This window comes from Phocoena sinus, chromosome 9 (genome assembly GCF_008692025.1).
Source record: "Phocoena sinus isolate mPhoSin1 chromosome 9, mPhoSin1.pri, whole genome shotgun sequence".
Taxonomy (NCBI): Eukaryota; Metazoa; Chordata; class Mammalia; order Artiodactyla; family Phocoenidae; genus Phocoena; species Phocoena sinus.
Window position 1 is genome coordinate 102,254,826 of NC_045771.1, and position 17,558 is coordinate 102,272,383.

The following is a 17,558-nucleotide window of genomic DNA, read 5'->3' on the forward strand; positions in this document are numbered from 1 at the left end:
CCCTTGATTTCAAAATTTGATTCTGCATTTTCCTTATAATATTTGCACCAAGACAAATTGGGATTTCTTCCTATTAAAAAAAATAATAAGTTAGGTGAAGTGAGAAAATAATCATAAATCATGTCCTTGTCTAAATTATTTATGACAGCAGTCATGAATTTTAAGACTTAAATATTAGATACTTAATAAATGAACAGAAAATTTTTGTTTATGGCTAACTTCTTAAATGTTTAATCATTCATCTCTTCTTTGAATTGTAAACATTCTTCTGAAAGTGTTTCTTTACAACTTTTAATTAGCATTGCTAGTTTTCAAAATTATAAAGTTAATAAAGTAAAAATATATATACATACATGTATACTTATACATATATATATATATATATAATTCCAATTTTATAAGTTGCAACAAAGACATTTACTTTCCTTATATTCCAATGAACTTTTTAGTACTTAAGTTTACTTATCACATATAAACTTGTATTTCCTTTGTCAGAAGTCTTTGTGAAGATTATCAGAAACATCTGTGAATGATGTGAAAAATAGATTCAATATAAGAGTTTTAATCAGAATAAATTTGTATGTATTAAGACTTAGATTTATCATCTGTTTAATTCAACAGTAGTGAAAACAGTTCACAATAGCTAATGTTCACACAAGATTTGATACATGCCACTTCTGTACAGTGAGATTTACACATATGATTCAGATTTTCTTTTCTCCATCCCCAAGTATCCAGAATTTGTAGATAGAGAGCAAAATTGTCTCCCCCAAAGTGAAAATCTGTCCAGGGTCATAGCAGCAAATTGGAGTGACAGGTAGTGGGCTTCTGGTGCCTAAGGCTCTCTGCCCTGAGGCACCCCTGTCTAATTCCTAACACAACCAGAACTGACACAAATTATGATGTAGCTCTCAGCACTTCCAAAGGTACACGTGACCAGGCAGAGTAGATGACACACAAGCGAGCATCAATTCATGGGCCAAAATAACTAAATATCTGAGAAAAAAAATTCCCTGAAAGAAAATTAACTGAATACAATATAACCTCTGATTCAGAATTATTAGAATGACAATACCAACAGTATTAAAAAGGTGTGATATTAGTGATCTGTCACATGACAAGTTCTTAACAGGAAAAATATGAACTATTACTCATAAGTACATAAAAATTAAAATAGAAAATACAATAGGATAGATCAAGCTGTATAATAGTACTATCAAGCCCCTCTATTTAGTTGAGAAAATAATATTATTCCAGCTTTGATACAGCTGCTGGCATTCTTGCTTTATAAAATTATTTACCATTTTCTCCTTGATTTCAAATTTTGATACTGCATTTTCCTGGATTTGTCCCTATTTTTTTTTAATAGGTGAGGTAAGAATAAATGAGGTAGAATGTAAAAAGTTCAGATTGAAAAATTCTTCTAGAGACAACAAAAAGGTCAATACAGTGTGAACTAAATATCTAAAAAGAACAAAATCAAGCATAATGGAAAGGATTGATAGAAAAGGTGTATTAAGGCAAAAACAACGTTTTAATTTTAGAATCTAAATGGAGGCACATGCAAATACACTGTACGATGCTTTCAGCTCTTAATTGGATTGTAAATGTTCATAATAAGCTGTTGGGGTGGGGAAGAAGAGCTCAGAGGAGGGCTGGAGGAGGTGAGACAATGTCTTGCAATGAAATTTCCTGTTGGAGGATGTGTGTTCATGGTGAGGAGACATTCTGTTAATAAATAATGAAGACAATGCAGATAAGTTTTTTAGAATTTAATAAAAAATAAAAATCTTAGATTCAAAGTTAAAAAATAAGAACCTCATTGAAAAAAAATTGTCTAAAGTTTATAGAGAAAAAGAGCAAAATAACAATCAAAGAGCCCTGTCAGACCAACACCAGTCTACTCAACAGATACTTTAGAAATAAGACAACTAGGAAATGTTCTTTAGACACTAAAAACCTTAGCCTTATAATGTGATATCCAAGTAAGTGTCATTCCAATGTGAGGAAATAATATTATCCTCAGACAGAAAAGGTCTCCGAAAATTTGCCATACCATGACATAGGACATTGTAGGACGTATATTCAAAGACACTGGAAGCATCCTTGACAAAAGTATTCTAAAAAGATAAATACATAGAGGAGATGGTACAAAAGGTCTGGTAAGGGTAATTGAATATCATAATGTGTATACTATGATTTTTTTTCTAAAAAGAAGAGAAACTTGTCTGTCTCATGTAAAAATGCCTTTCTAACCAGCTACTGCATTGAAGGCAAAGGGTTTGGTATAGTATTTACTCACTCTCACTCTGCCTGACTCATGATGGGTCTACAGATATCTCTCTAATAAATAATCCAAAATATGTTTCTTAATAATATATTCAAGTTTTTATACAAGTCATTTGCAAGGGCTACTGATGAAACAGTGCTTAGCAGATAAATCTTGGTCAAAGGACTGAATGATTGACAGAACTATGGACCTACTGAATTAATGGTTAAATACAGCAAATTATATTAAAATACAGCAGTGAAACATCTAGAACCAGGACATGACATGAACTCAAAAGGAGTGGGGCGTGGGTTAGTTGAGGGAAACAACAGATGTGAATTAATTATCTTGGATCATTATAGGCATACAAAGAGGAAGAAAACCTAACAGATTTATGTAAAATTAAAAATTAATACAAATATCTGAACAGACTTAAGTGTACATTTTTTAATTTGAAATATCCTCTAAACTCTGCAAAACATACTGTACAGCAAATTTGAAGTTTATTTTATTTACTGGTTCATTTTATCTGTACTTCTATAATTTTCATGGCCCAACGTATATTTGCGTTGAAGGGTAATTGTGTGAACACAAATTCACGCGTGGATCAACATGGTCAAAACTACTGAACAATAATAATATACTTTTTAAGGAAAGAAAAGATTATGATGACTCATCTTGAAAATCTAAAAATGTAAATAACAAATTAATCTGCTCACTAGATTCTAAAACTAATTGAAAACCTACGCTGCTTTTGACCAGCCAAAAACTACTGCCTAAAACTTGTGACATACTAAAACAACATAGTAGTTTAACATGATTACAACATATCTTTAACATTTAAATTTAAATAGATTAACAGTGGCAGCCAGATACTAGGATTAAACTCCCAATCAGTCTGTCGTTCAAATAAGCAAAGACTAAACAAGAAATATAAGGATACAGCAAAGAATATGAAACCCTGAGACTGAAATTATTTAACAATATTCATCTCTTTCTAAAATGTCCCCATAAGAGTGACAATCTAATTTATCCATGTCTTGAGCTCTTCTTGTACATAACTATGATTTTTAGACATAGGGAAATATTTCAAACTCACTTTTAGTAGGAAAATAATGTGAGTAGGAAACTAGCTTTATTAGTTTTGAGAAAAAAAATGTAAAAAATTGAAGATGCTGAGAGACCTGGGTAAAGCAGAAGGGCAACCCCAAGGACTCCATGGTATTCAAAAGAGTTCCCTTGCAGAGACTTACCTCAGACAAATCATGTAACCTTTCAAAACCACCATGGACCTGCAGGAAGGATTTGTGTAGCCCAGTTGTATTTTGTACCTCCGATGTCTGTTTTCTATAGTTTGTGAGTGAGACTAGTCACTGAATCACCAGGAAAGGTTAAATGGCAAGTGTAAAATCATTGTCCACTTTGTCACTGCTTTTATTCTGAACTATCTAATGCTCTGAACAGATCCAGGGAAACAGATTATATTACAGCCTCATGCCATTAGCCCTGCATCCAAAACCTAATTTCTGGAAATATCAAGCTTGGTTAAATTTTTGATATATATGGCGTGTATTTATAATATCCTTATGTTAATCAGGTAAATGAAAACAAACTTGGCTTTTAACTTTCTCTGACACACAGGCACTCAATTCAAGATGATGACTTATTTATAGACAAAGAATTGAATGCTAAAATTAAGTAGAAACATTCACTTTGGTGGCTCTTTGCTCAGAAAAGTAGGAAACAAACTAAAATATTATATAATAGTGGCAGTATAATATAACTTTAAAATAATTTTCTTTGAAGTTGATACAGAGAAAAAAAATCTTCCTCAGGGTCAATAGAAGTGGTGTTACAATAGAATAAATATCAATCCCTATTACTTTCTATAATTTCATCATTTTCAAAGTTCAGACCAAAAATTCTTGATTTATTGCTGATGGATATATCCTTAACTGTTTAGATTGATAGATAGATGATAGATAGATAGATAGAGATAGAGATGTATAGATATATATCCCAATTGCTTTCCTCTTCCACTGCATCTCTCCTACCCTGGTCTAACCGACCCTCGCCTTCTTGCAGCAGCTTTTCTCTGCCTGCTGCCTCTGCTTCTACTTCTCCTACTGTTGATTCTGTTATTGACTTGAAATCAGTGGTTCCTTTATTATGGAAGTCAGATCATATCATCCCTCTGCTCAGCCTTCTCCAGTGGCTTTCATTTCACTCAGTGTAAGTGTTAAAACTCCTACAGTGACCTGCAAATAGGATGAATGTATGTCCCAGTTTGTTTGGGGCAACCAGGTTCACACTTGGTTTCCAGTCATAATTATTAATCCTATCATTCTTAAAAGTGATCGCTCCTTAATGCTCAGTTTTGTGACCAGTCTCCCATGGGCCCTTTGCAATCTGTCTCTGGTCCATCTTCCTCTCTGCCTCCCTCTTCAGACACACTCCCCTCTGCTATTCTTTAATTACTTATGGGAAGATCTGTCCCCATTGCCCTTCCATTCACTCTTCCCTGGGCCTGGGATACGCATCACTCAGCTTTCTCCAAGTGTCCTCTCACACCACTGTCAAGCCTTTACTTCCAAGCAGCATTCTCAGTGAGCCTTCCCTAGTGTCCCCACCTCACCACTCACAATTTTTTTTCTCTACTGAACTTTTCTTCTTAGCACTCATCAACATTTGTGTGTCTGTATCCATCAGAACATAGGGATCATGTGGGAAGAGATTTAGTTGATATGTTTATCCTGTTTTTCTAAAGTCTTGCTCATGGTAAATTCTCAATAAGTATTTCATGAATGAATGAATGAATGAATGGACATAAAAACTGGCCCTTAATTATTTTTAATTAAAAAATATTTTATATTGGAGTATAATTGATTAACAGTGTTGTGTTAGTTTCAGGTGTACAGCAAAGTTATCCAATTATACATCTACATATATCTATTCTTTTTCAAATTCTTTTCCTATTTAGATTATTATGGAATACCGAGCAGAGTTCCCTGTCACTATGTAATAGATCATTGTTGGTTATCTATTTTAAATATAGCCATGTGTACATGTCAGCCAAAAACTGCCTCTCTGTACCCTAACCCCCTGATAACCATTAGTTCCTTCTCTAACCCTGTGAGTCTGCTTCTGTTTTATAAATAAGTTCATTTGATCTTTTTCCTTTTTTTTTTTTTTTTTTTTTTGGGAATTCTATTTAAGCTTCCTTGATGCTTGCTCTTCGCTGTGTGGTCAGGCTAGTACTTTTCACACTTACCTTTATTTATCCTACGGGCAGATTAAAGGGACTCAATACTCACAGGTTATGTTTACATAAAGCATTATGTTACAAAGGGAATGTTCTTTAAACTCTCGTAGTTTATTTTAAAATGTTATTCCATTTCTGCATTGTGCTCCATTATAATTATATTTTTAATATATAAACACTATTTTAATTTACTTACCATCAATTAAAGTCCATGTGGGCTTAATTCAATAAACATTTATTGGCTGTCTACCATATGCCGGCTGCTGGGGATACATCAGTGAGCAAAGCAGATAACACTGTTCTCTTTGATGAGAATTTTCAGTAAGGGAAAACAGCATATTAGGTTTGTATAGATACTTAAAAGAGTTATGTGTTATCAAAAACAAAAGAAGATTTGATATTGGCGAGTGTAGGGTTTGAATGAAAAAGAAGAAAAAAATAAATGCAAAATTTTTGACTGGAAGCACTGTTACTGAAAGTGGGGTCCAGCTGCTCAAAGCTCAAAAACCAATAAAGAGGCAAGCTTGGTGGAAGAGAGTCTGCTTTATTTCAGATGCCAGCAACAGGGGGTAAGGTGGGGGAGGGAATGGTGGATTCCTGTCCAAAGCCTTACTACCCCTACTGATAATCACTGGGAAATCACTGCTTTTATAGGCAGAGGGCTACGTGCAGAAACAGTACCATCAGCTGACAGTCATCATTTTTTTTTTTTTTTTTTGGTACGCGGGCCTCTCACTGTTGTGGCCTCTCCCGTTGCGGAGCACAGCCTCCGAACGCGCAGGCTCAGCGGCCATGGCTCATGGGCCCAGCCGCTCTGCGGCATGTGGGATATTCCCAGACTGGGGCACGAACCCGTGTCCCCTGCATCGGCAGGCAGACTCTCAACCACTGCACCACCAGGGAAGCCCGTGACAGTCATTTTGAAGCTGGTCATGCAATGGTCTGACCAGCATCATCTTGATTGTTTTAAGTACAGTCAATCTTCAGTTCCAGGGTTGTTTTGTTCCCATTTTGACAAAGTTCAATTTATCTTTGTTTTGTTACTCACATTCCATGATATTTTGGTAGCTTCTTTAAGAAATATTTGTCTAGGCAAATGTCACTAACTTTTTTTCCTATGTTTCCTTTGAGTTTAATAGTTTTTGCTCTTGAATTTTAGTCTATGATTCATTTTGATTAGATATTTGTACATGGGATAATGATTAAAAAGCAGTTCATTTTTTTTCCCATATCAACTGTCTCTGCAGAACTTCTTGATAAGAATTCGTTCTTTTCATATTGCATTCCCTTAGCACCTTGGTTGAAAATCAATTGGCCATCTCTCTCTGTCTATTTCTGAACATGGTATTCTGTTTCATTGATCAATATATCTCTCTTTATGGCAAAACCATACTCTCATGCTCACTGTACATTTACGATGTTGGAGAGGAAGAAATTTTTCCTCTATGCTTCTAGGTTATTCTGGCTGGTCTAAGAATTTAATTTGACATGAGACAGATTAACAGGAGAAAATCAAACAGAAGTTTAATAACATTGTACACACGGAAGAGACCCAGGAAAACTAAGTAACTCCCCAAATGGCTGAAGCCCTCACTTTAAATACCGTCTTCAGCTAAAGACAAAGGAGAATGTTGTGAATATGTGGATAGTGAAATCCACATGGGGGACAAGTTGGTAGAGTAGGAAGATCGGGGCTCACGCCCTCTCATGTACACCAAAATTACAGCTACATGTAGAAAAACTATTTCTGATAATGACCTGACAACTAGCAGAGAAAATTTTTCACAACTAGAGATAAAAAAGAAAGCCACATTGAGATAAGTAGGAAAGATGGAGACACGGTCTGACCGGGACATCCGCCTCTGTCACTGTGACCCACATAAGAAGGGATAGCACAACCATCAGAGTTTCCCCTGAGAACCAAGGGCTCCAAACCCCACATCAGACTCCCCAGCCTGAGAGTCCTGCACCAGGAAGGTGAGCCACCAGAACATCTGGCTTTGAAAACCAATGCGACTTATATCCAAGAGAGCCAGAGGGCTGTAGGAAATTAAACTTCTGCTCTTAAAAGACAGAAGAGAAACTCACTTGATCCAAATCCCAGCACTTAGGCAGCAGCTTGAAAAGCACCTCTTTCTTACGTGAAGGAGATTTATTGACTAGTTTTACATTACGTGTCCGAGAGGCAGGGATCTTTCGGAAATTTCTTTGCATATGGCTGAGTTGGTGGGTGTCAGTTTTTGTTTGTTTGTTTTTTGTTTGGGGCTCACATCCTACCTAGCTGGTCTGGCACTGGCAGCACCATCTATGACTCTCCCCATCTAAGTTATTAGCACTGCTCACCTTATCCTGGGTTCACTTGTGGACCCGACACAGTGATGCCAAATCCAGCCTCTGTACACTGACACTGAATTAAATCTTGGAGACAGAGTTTTGGGTGAAGTAGAAAAAATAGGTTTATTCCTTTGCCAGGCAAAGGGAGCCACCAGGTTAATGCCCTCAAAACTGTGTGTCCCAACCTGGAGTGGGTAGTGAAGAATTTTATAATAATAATTCAAAGAGGGCATGATCAGCTCGTGGACATTTTTCTGATTGGTTGGTGGTGAGGTAAGTGGGAGTCAGCATCATCAACCATCTGGTTCCAACCAATCTGGGATCTACATGCTTGTGGGCAGCACACAGTTAGCTTCTCCCACATGGTGGGGGTTTCAGTCTCTGCAAAAGAGCTCAAATATATTGTTCTGTGTATCCCTTGAAGGAGTACCAGGACCCTGCCTCAAGGCTGCGCTATTGTTTCTTGACTGCTCCTCCCTTGTCTCTGAATCCCCTCCCTTCCCTGAATAGCAACTGTTTGAACCTGCCCTTTGGAACTCAGGGAAGGGCATGGAGACTGAATGAAGCTTATTTCCTGTAATCAAGAAATGGGGGACACAAAAATGCTTTTGTGCACAGGAGCCCCATAGTGTCCCGCTCAGTTTCAACAGCCAGCCTCCTGCTCCCTCCACCATTCCTGGTAGCCACCCTCAGCCAGCAGCAGAGACCCTCTAAAGCAGTGCCCCCCAACCCGCTAGACCTGGTGGACACCATCAGCCAGCACCACCATTCCCCCAAATAGGATCTCAACCTGGGGGTCAACCCTGCACACCAGAGCACCCACAACAGTTGTGACTGGACCTTACATAATCTTTCAAGACTGAATCAGGAAGATGGAAAATCTGACAGACCAATTACTAATAGTTGTCAACTACAAATTGGCAGTTGCCATTGACACTTGTCATCTACCTCTACAAGGATTAAATCACATGCTGCTGCAGCTGCTGATTTTCAACACCCCCTGGAAGGAGTTCAGGGTGGAGGGCAGAAATAAGGCACTCTGTGCTCTGGGAAAAACTGGCAGAACAGGTCTTCAGATAGTTAGATATTTTCAGGAGCTGATTTTATGAGTCTAATTTTTATATCTCTTCATATCTAGAAAAGCACTAAAATCCTCCATGGTGAAAACTGCTCCTTGTGACTAGCAGAAACCTTCTCAAAAAAAATATGTGCTTGATGGCATGTACTCCCCCTTCACCAAAATCACATATATACTGACATTTCCCCCTACCTCCTTGGAGCAGTTTCTCAGAATTATCTGAAATGCTGTTTTCTGGGCTACAGTTCTCATTTTGCCCCAAATACAACTTAATTCATGACTCTCACGTTGTGTATTTTTTAAGTTGACATAGTGATATTGAATAAGTAATCAAAAGACTCCCAACAAACAGGTGAATTCTACCAAACATTTATTTAAAAAAAATTTAATACATATTCTTCCCTAATAATTTCCAAAATTTGAAGAGGAAGAAACACTTCCAGACTCTTTCTACTACAAGGCCAACATTATCCTGATATCAAAACCAGACACTACAAAAAAGAAAACTTACAAGCCTTCATCTCTATTGAACATAGATGCAAAATTCCTCAACACAATATTAGCCAAATTCAACAATATGTTGAAAGAATCATACATCATGATCAAGTGAGTTTTATCTCAGGGATGCAAGCATGATTCAATATTTGCAAATCAATCAGTGTGATGCAGTATGTTAACAAAATGAAAAATAAAAATCATGTAATCATCTCAATTGATACCCAAAAATATTTGCCAAAACTCAACATCCATTTATAAAAAAAAATAAAAACAAACTCTCAACAAAATGGGTATAGAGGGATATTAACTCAAGATAATAAAGGCCGTATGTGACAAAACCACAGCTAACATCATATTCAAATGTGAAGAGATTAAAGAATTTCCCCTATGATCAGAAACAAGACAAGGATGCCTACTATCATTACTTTTATTTAACATAGTATTGGGAGTCCTGACCACAGCAATCAGGTAAGAAAGAGAAATAAAATGAATCCAAATTAGAAAAGATGGATGAAAACTGTTACTGTTTGGAGATAACAGGACACTATACAGAGAAAACACTATAGACCCCATGGAAAAAAACAACAACAACTATTAGAACTAAGAAACATAGTAAAGTTGCAGGATACAAAATTAATATACAAATATATGTATAATTTTATAAAGTAATCAACCTTTCAGAAAGAGAAATTGTGAAAACAATCTCATTTACAATTCATCAAAAAGAATAAAATGCCTAGGAATACATCTAACCAAAAGAGTAAAAGACATGTACTCTGAAAACTATAAGATATTGATGAAAGAATTGGAAAATGATACAAATAAATGAAAAGATTGTTCTCATGGATTGGAATAATTAATACTGTTAAAATGCCCATACTACCCAGAGCAATCTACAGATTCAGTGCAAGATGTATTAAAATACAAATGGTATTTTTCACAAAAGTGAAGCAAATAATTCTAAAACTGGTATATAAACACAAAAGACTCCACATAGCCAAAACAATCTTGAGAAGGAAGAACAAAACTGTAGGTATCTTACCCCCAGTTTTCAAACTATACTACAAAGCTACAGTAAGCAAAAGAGTTTGGTACTGGCACAAAAACAGACACAGAGATCAATGGAACAGAATAGAAAACCCAGAAATAAATCCATTTTTATATAGTCAATTAATCTACCACAAAGGGGGCAAGAATATACAATGGGGAAAAGACAGTCTCTTCAATAAATGGTGCTGGGAAAACTGGACAGCTGCATGCAAAACAAAAAAATAAAACTGAAATATATTCTTACACCATATACAAATATAAACTCAAAACGGATTAAAGACTTAAATATGAGACCTGAAACCATTAATCTCCCAGAAGAAACATTGTAAGTATGCTCTTTGATATTGCCCTAGCAATAATTTTTTGGAACTGTCTCCTCAGGCAAGGGCAGTAAAAGTAAAAATAAACAAATGTGACTACACCAAACTAAAAAGTTTTGCACAGTAAAGGAGTCATCAATGCAACCAAAAGGCAATGTACATAAATAGGAGAAAGTATTTTCAATGATATATCTGATAATGGGTTATATGAAAATTATATAAAGAAATTATACAACTTGATCTCAAGATAAACCCCCAAAAATCTGATTAAAAATAGGCAGAGAATCTGAATAGACATTTTTCCAAAAAAGACATGCAACTGGCCAACAGATACATGAAAAGATGCTCAACATGACTAATCATCAGGGAAATCTCTACATCCTTGCCAAAACCTTACACCTGTGAGGATGGCTACTACCAAAAAGACAACAAATAGCAGGTGTTGACAAGGATGTGGAGAAAATGGATTTCCTTCTGCACTGTTGATGGGAATAAAATTTGAGGCAGGCTTCATGGCAAACAGTAGGAGATTCCTCAAAAAAATTAAAAATAGAACTATTATATGATCCAGCAATTCCACTTCTGAGTACTTACCTAAACCAAAAGGACTAATTCAAAAAGATATATGCATCCCAACGTTCTTTGCAGCATTTACAACAGCCAAGATATGGAAGCAACATAAGCATCCATAGGCGCATGAGAGGTTAAGGAAAATGTGACAGATAGAATACATAGATGAATAGAATAGATAGAAGACATACCATAGAATATTACTTAGACATAAGAATGAATGACATCTTGCCACTTGTGATGACATGGATGGACCTTGAGGGTATTATGCTAAATAAAGTAGGTCAGATGAAGAAAAACAAATACCATATTATCTCACTTATATGGGGAGTCTAAAAAAAAAACATAGGAACAAACAAAGCAAAACAGACAGATATACAGACACAGAAAATAAAAGGGTGGTTGCTTAAGGGGAGGGGGTTGGGGGATGAGCGAAATGGGTGAAAGGCATTAATAGGTTCAAAATTCCATTTATAAAATACATAGGTCATGGGGATGTAATATGCAGCATCAGGAATATAGTTAATAATATTCTAAAAATTTTGTATGATGACAGGTTTGCTGGACTTGTCATTGTGGTCACTTCACAATGTATTTCATTGTCAGATCACTATATTTTACATATGAAGTTAACATAATATTGTATGTCAACTAAACATTACTAAAAAAAGAAATCCACACACATACGGGAATAGAAAAATAACAAGTAATAAGAGAAATACCAATTTAAGCACAGTGATTGTGTATAGTGGCATCTGGATTTAAATGTGACATTTATTTTATTACTTTTACCTTTTTGTGGTTAATTTAAATAATAACTTCTAGTTTTTCAGTCAGAAAAATATATTTATTTAAGTCATGTCAATATACATTTAATATAGTTCACAGGCAACTTTCTTTTCCAGTCCATGTAATAATCCTTATTATTTACTGTATTAACTGCATAGCATCGTCATGACCAAACCTATAGTTGAGTCGTTTTGTGGAAATAACAACATGGATGCATTGAAGATCTTTGTATTTTTTTCTAGCCATATTTCTGATAATGTTTCTGTAAGATTAATTTCCAGAAATATATTGCTATTCAATGGATATAGATGTTATTTCCATTCCAACAAGCAAAAAACAAAGATCCTTTCCTTGGTATGTGCATTCAAAATGTAGAACAATTTAAATTTCTAGGTGCACCATTTTGTGTCTCTCTTTGAAAAATTATTGTCAAAACTCACACTACAGTCTACTTTACTTTTTGTATGTTGGAAAAGTTGGGACAAACAAAATTGGTGAAAACATGCTTGTTGGCACTGTAATTTGAAATTCTGTGTTTAAATTATATTTTTGCCTGAGTTACCTCAAGAGCTAAAAAGAAGAGCAGTTGCATACAAATAGTAGAACCTCCTACTTTATCCCATGACTGCACTTAGATTCATGAGGAAGTGTATCATCTAGAAAGAGCAGAGAAGAGTGGTAGGTTTTGCTGCATCTTGCAATATAAAAATGCATGCAACCACATGATTTGATGTATTATCACCATATTTATACTGCTGGGAACAGGACATTTTTGTTATTTTTATTCTAATTGTCATCCTTGCTGTTAAAAGATAAGATTTTCATAAACATATATGGATTTTTTTTTTCCTTTCAGAAATAAGATTTTTTTGTTTTGGACTTAGGATCATAAAAGAGAAAACTTACCTAAACACCATGCAGTTCATAATATTATGTGCACATAAATCCCTACAGTAAAAGAAAGTAGAACCAAGTGGAACAATTTTTCAATTATTTGAACCATAAATATGCATAAAATAATCAGTATTTTGTATAATAAAGTGGTTTTGATATAACAGATTTTCAAATATTTGATACAATGGGCATATATATTAACTTTATAAGCATATATATGTATAGCATTGCATGTGAAAGTAAATTACAGACTTTAAAAGTGCAACTCAACTGAATCTTTATCAAAATGAGAGTCTACAGTAAAATTTATTTTTCTAAGATTTAGCACAATTTTATTATGATGAGAAAGGTGATTATAAAATTAATTTTGAAATTCATCCACCTTGGCATTTGCAATATTCTCACACTTGCTGTTGAAACCTATTGATTGTTCTAGGATTTAGATAAAAATATTTCAGAAAGTGTGAAGAGAATAATTTTAGCCAGTTTTGAGTTGTTCAACATAAAGAAATGACATTTCATTGATATTTTAAAAAAATTCTCCTTATGAATTCAAGTGTTTGAAAATACTTTATTCTAAAACAGTAAAGTAGGAATAGACTATAAAGGGCTGGTTTTAAATAATATGATACAATTTTCTGAAAGCATAGGCATATAATAATAGCGGCTCTTACAGAATATCCAGCCAGGTTCCACTGAATTGCAGTGTCTTGATTTTGTAGGTGTTTCATCATTGATATTGAATTAAAATTTTAACCTTTTCTAGACATAGGGACTTATTGAAGAATTATATAGAAACTTTGCAAGTATTGAGAATCTACAGTGATAAAAATTATGCTGATTTCACATAATATATTTTATATTAAAGATAAAAGAATGTTCTATATACAGTTTGAAATAAATAGCTGAGGTTATTAATTCAACATTAAGGTTTGGAAAATAAATTGTTTGAAATACTCTAATATTTTTTGAAAACACTTGTGTGTGTCTATGTGTGTGCGCACAGTTGTTATTTGTTTTGCTGGTTTTCATTGTGATGGTAATTGCTTAGAAAACTAAAGGAAACATGAAGACATTGTTTTCCTAACTGTATAAGGAAAAGAATGTCATTAACTTGGGGGCTAGGTAGATATAGGCTTGAATTTAGCTCTTCATTTTCTAACTATGTAGTTATAATTTTTATAATACAAACATTATATATATTCTATATATATTCTATAACTTGACCATTGTGAATAATGCTGTAATGAACACAAGAGTGCAGATAGCTATTTGAGATAGTGATTTCATTTTCTTTGGATATATACCCAGGAGTGCGATTGTTGGATCATACAGTAGTCTGTTTCTAATTTGGACGGGAACTGCCACACTGTTTTCCATAATAGCTGCACCAGTTTCCATTCTCACTAATAGTGTCCAGGATTCCTTTTTCTCCAGACCCTCACCAACATTGCTTATCTCTAGTCCTTTTATAATAAACATCCTAATGAGACTGAGGCGCTATGACATAGTTTTGACTTGCATTTCCCTGATGAATAGTGATATTGAGCACCTTTTCATATTCCCTTTGCTGTTGGTATGTCTTTTTGGAAAAAATGTATTCAGGTCATTTGCCTATTTTTTAAGCAGTTTATTTGCTTTTTGTTTTGTTTTGTTACTTGATGAGTTCCTTATATATATATATATATATATATATATATATATATTTTATTTTTACTGTTGTTGACTGACAATATTATTTTAGTTTCAGGTGTACAGCATAGTGATTCAAACTTTTCATAAACTATATTCCATTTAAATTTATAAAATGTTGGCTATATCCCCTATGCTGTACAACATACCCTTGTAGCTTATTTATTTGGACTTCTTAATTCCATAACCTTATCTTGCCTTTTCCCCTTCCCTCTCCCTGTTGGTAACCGCTAGTTTCCTTTCAATACTGTGAGTCTGTTTCTGTTTTCTTATATTCATTTGATTGTTTCATTTTTTAGATTCCACATGTAAGTGATAACATAGAGCATTTGTCTTTCTCTGTGTGGCTTATTTTACTAAGCATAATACCCTCTAGGTCCATTCATGTCATTGCAAATGGAAGAATTTCTTTTTTTTTTTTTTTCTGTTTTTTGTTTTTCTTATGGCTGAGTAGTATTCACTGTGTTTAGATACCACATCTTTATCCATCCATCTGTTGATGGACACTTAAGTTGCTTCCATATCTAGGCAATTTTAAATAATGCTCCTATGAACATTGGGGTGCATACATTTTCAAATTAGTGCTTTTTTTTTTTTCAGATATATAACCAGGAGTGGATTTGATGAGTCATATGATAGTTCTATGTTTTTGTTTTTTGACAACTCTCCATACTGTTTTCCACAGCGGCTGTACAAATTTACATTCCCACCAACAGTGTAGGAGGGTTCCCTTTTCTTCACATCCTCACCAGCATTTGTCTGTAAGCCATCTGTATGTTTTCTTTGGAAAAACATCTGTTCAGATCCTCTACATATTTTCTAATCAGATTGCTTAGTTTTTTGTTTTTGTTTTTTGCAGTACACGGGCCTCTCACTATTGTGGCCTCTCCTGTCACGGAGCACAGGCTCCGGACGCGCAGGCCCAGCGGCCATGGCTCATAGGCCCAGCTGCTCCGCGGCATGTGGGATCTTCCCGGACCGGGGCACGGACCCGTGTCCCCTGCATCAGCAGGCGGACTCTCAACCACTGTGCCACCAGAGAAGCCCAGACTGCTTAGTTTTTGCTGTTGGCTGTATAAGCTCTTGATATATTTTGGATATTAACCCCTTATTAGATATATCATTTGCAAATATTTTATCCTATTTCATAGGTTGCCTTCTCACTTTGTTGATGTTTCCCTTTGCTGTGCTGCTCAATATAGTTCCACTTGTTTATCATTGCCTTTTGCCTTTCGTTTTTGGTGGCATATCCAAAAAAATCATTGCCAAGTCTGGTGTTGTACTACCTACATTTTCTCTTAGCAGTTTTATGGCTTCAGGTATTATGTTCAAGTCTTTAATCCATTTTGCACTGACAATGTAAGGTAGGGGTCCAATTTCTTTCTTTTGCTTGAGGGTTCCCTTTTTTCCCAACACCATTTATTGAAGAGACTATTCTTTCCCCTTTGTATATCCTTGCCTCCTTTGTTGCAAACTAATTAATCATATATGTGTGGGTTTATTTCTGGGAAGACTAATTTTTATGTTGTCCACTAGAGGTTAATTCAATCTATAGACAATCATTAGTTACAAAATTTTTTAAAAATAAATAAAACATGCAATTATTTATCATAAGAAAGATAGAGGGACATACCAGTATAAGAGAAATTAAACTTCCAAAAAATATATGTAAACAAAGTAGACAGATGATTAAAACAGTTAATTCATCAATAAGACAGGCAGTTTTTCAATAATATATAACACATCTTTAATGCATATATACCAAATAATAGATTTTCTAAATATATTAACAGAAAATGAGATAAATGTTCAAAAAGTGAAAAAGAAATACCAATTATAGCTGGAGATTTGAACACTGTACTCAGTAATAGAGTAAATATATAATATAAAATTACAGAAAATTTGAACAGTGTAATCATCCAAATTAGTGTATAGAACATTTATAAAGCACAATAGCAAAAACTATAAAATTCAAAGCTTTTCAAGCACACAGAAAACATTTACCATTTAGGCCTTATTCTGGGCTCTAAAACAAATCCTAATAAATGTAAATGATCATTAAAAAATGCCAGCAAATTTCCCAAATATTTGGGAATTAATTAACATTTTGTAAATAGTCTAAGGATACAAGAAGTAAAAAAGACATTGAAAAATATTTGGGAGTAAATAGTAATGGGACTACAATATTTCAATATTTTTCATGATGATATTGAAACAGTACTTCAGGAAAACATGTAGAGCATTAGATATATTCATTAGACATAAAAAGTTTAGTGTTATTATCTAAGCTTTCACCTTCAGACACTGGAAAATGAAGAAAATAATCAAATCCAAATTAAGTAGAAGGAAGAAAATACAGTAGCCTCCACTTTATCTGCGGTTTCACTTTCTGTGGTTTTAGTTACCTGTGGTCAACTGTGAGCTAAAAATATTAAATGGAAAATTCCATAAATAAATAAATCATAAGTTTTAAACTGCATGCCATTTATGAGTTTTATGAGTAGCATAATGAAATCTCTCCATGTCTCATTCCCTCCCGCCTAGGATGTGACTCATCCCTTAGTCCAGCATCCTATGCCCTTTAGTCCCTTAGCTGTTTTGGTTATAAGCTAGGCAGTTGTGGCAACAGGGTGCTTGTGTTCAAGTAACGCTTGTTTTACTTAAAAACAGCCCCAAGGCACAAGAGTAGTGATGCTGGCAATTCAGACATTTTCTTACTGTGCCTAATTTATAGATTAAACTTGATCATAGGTATGTATGCATAGGAAAAAAATATTGATAAATTCAAGGACTTTACACAGT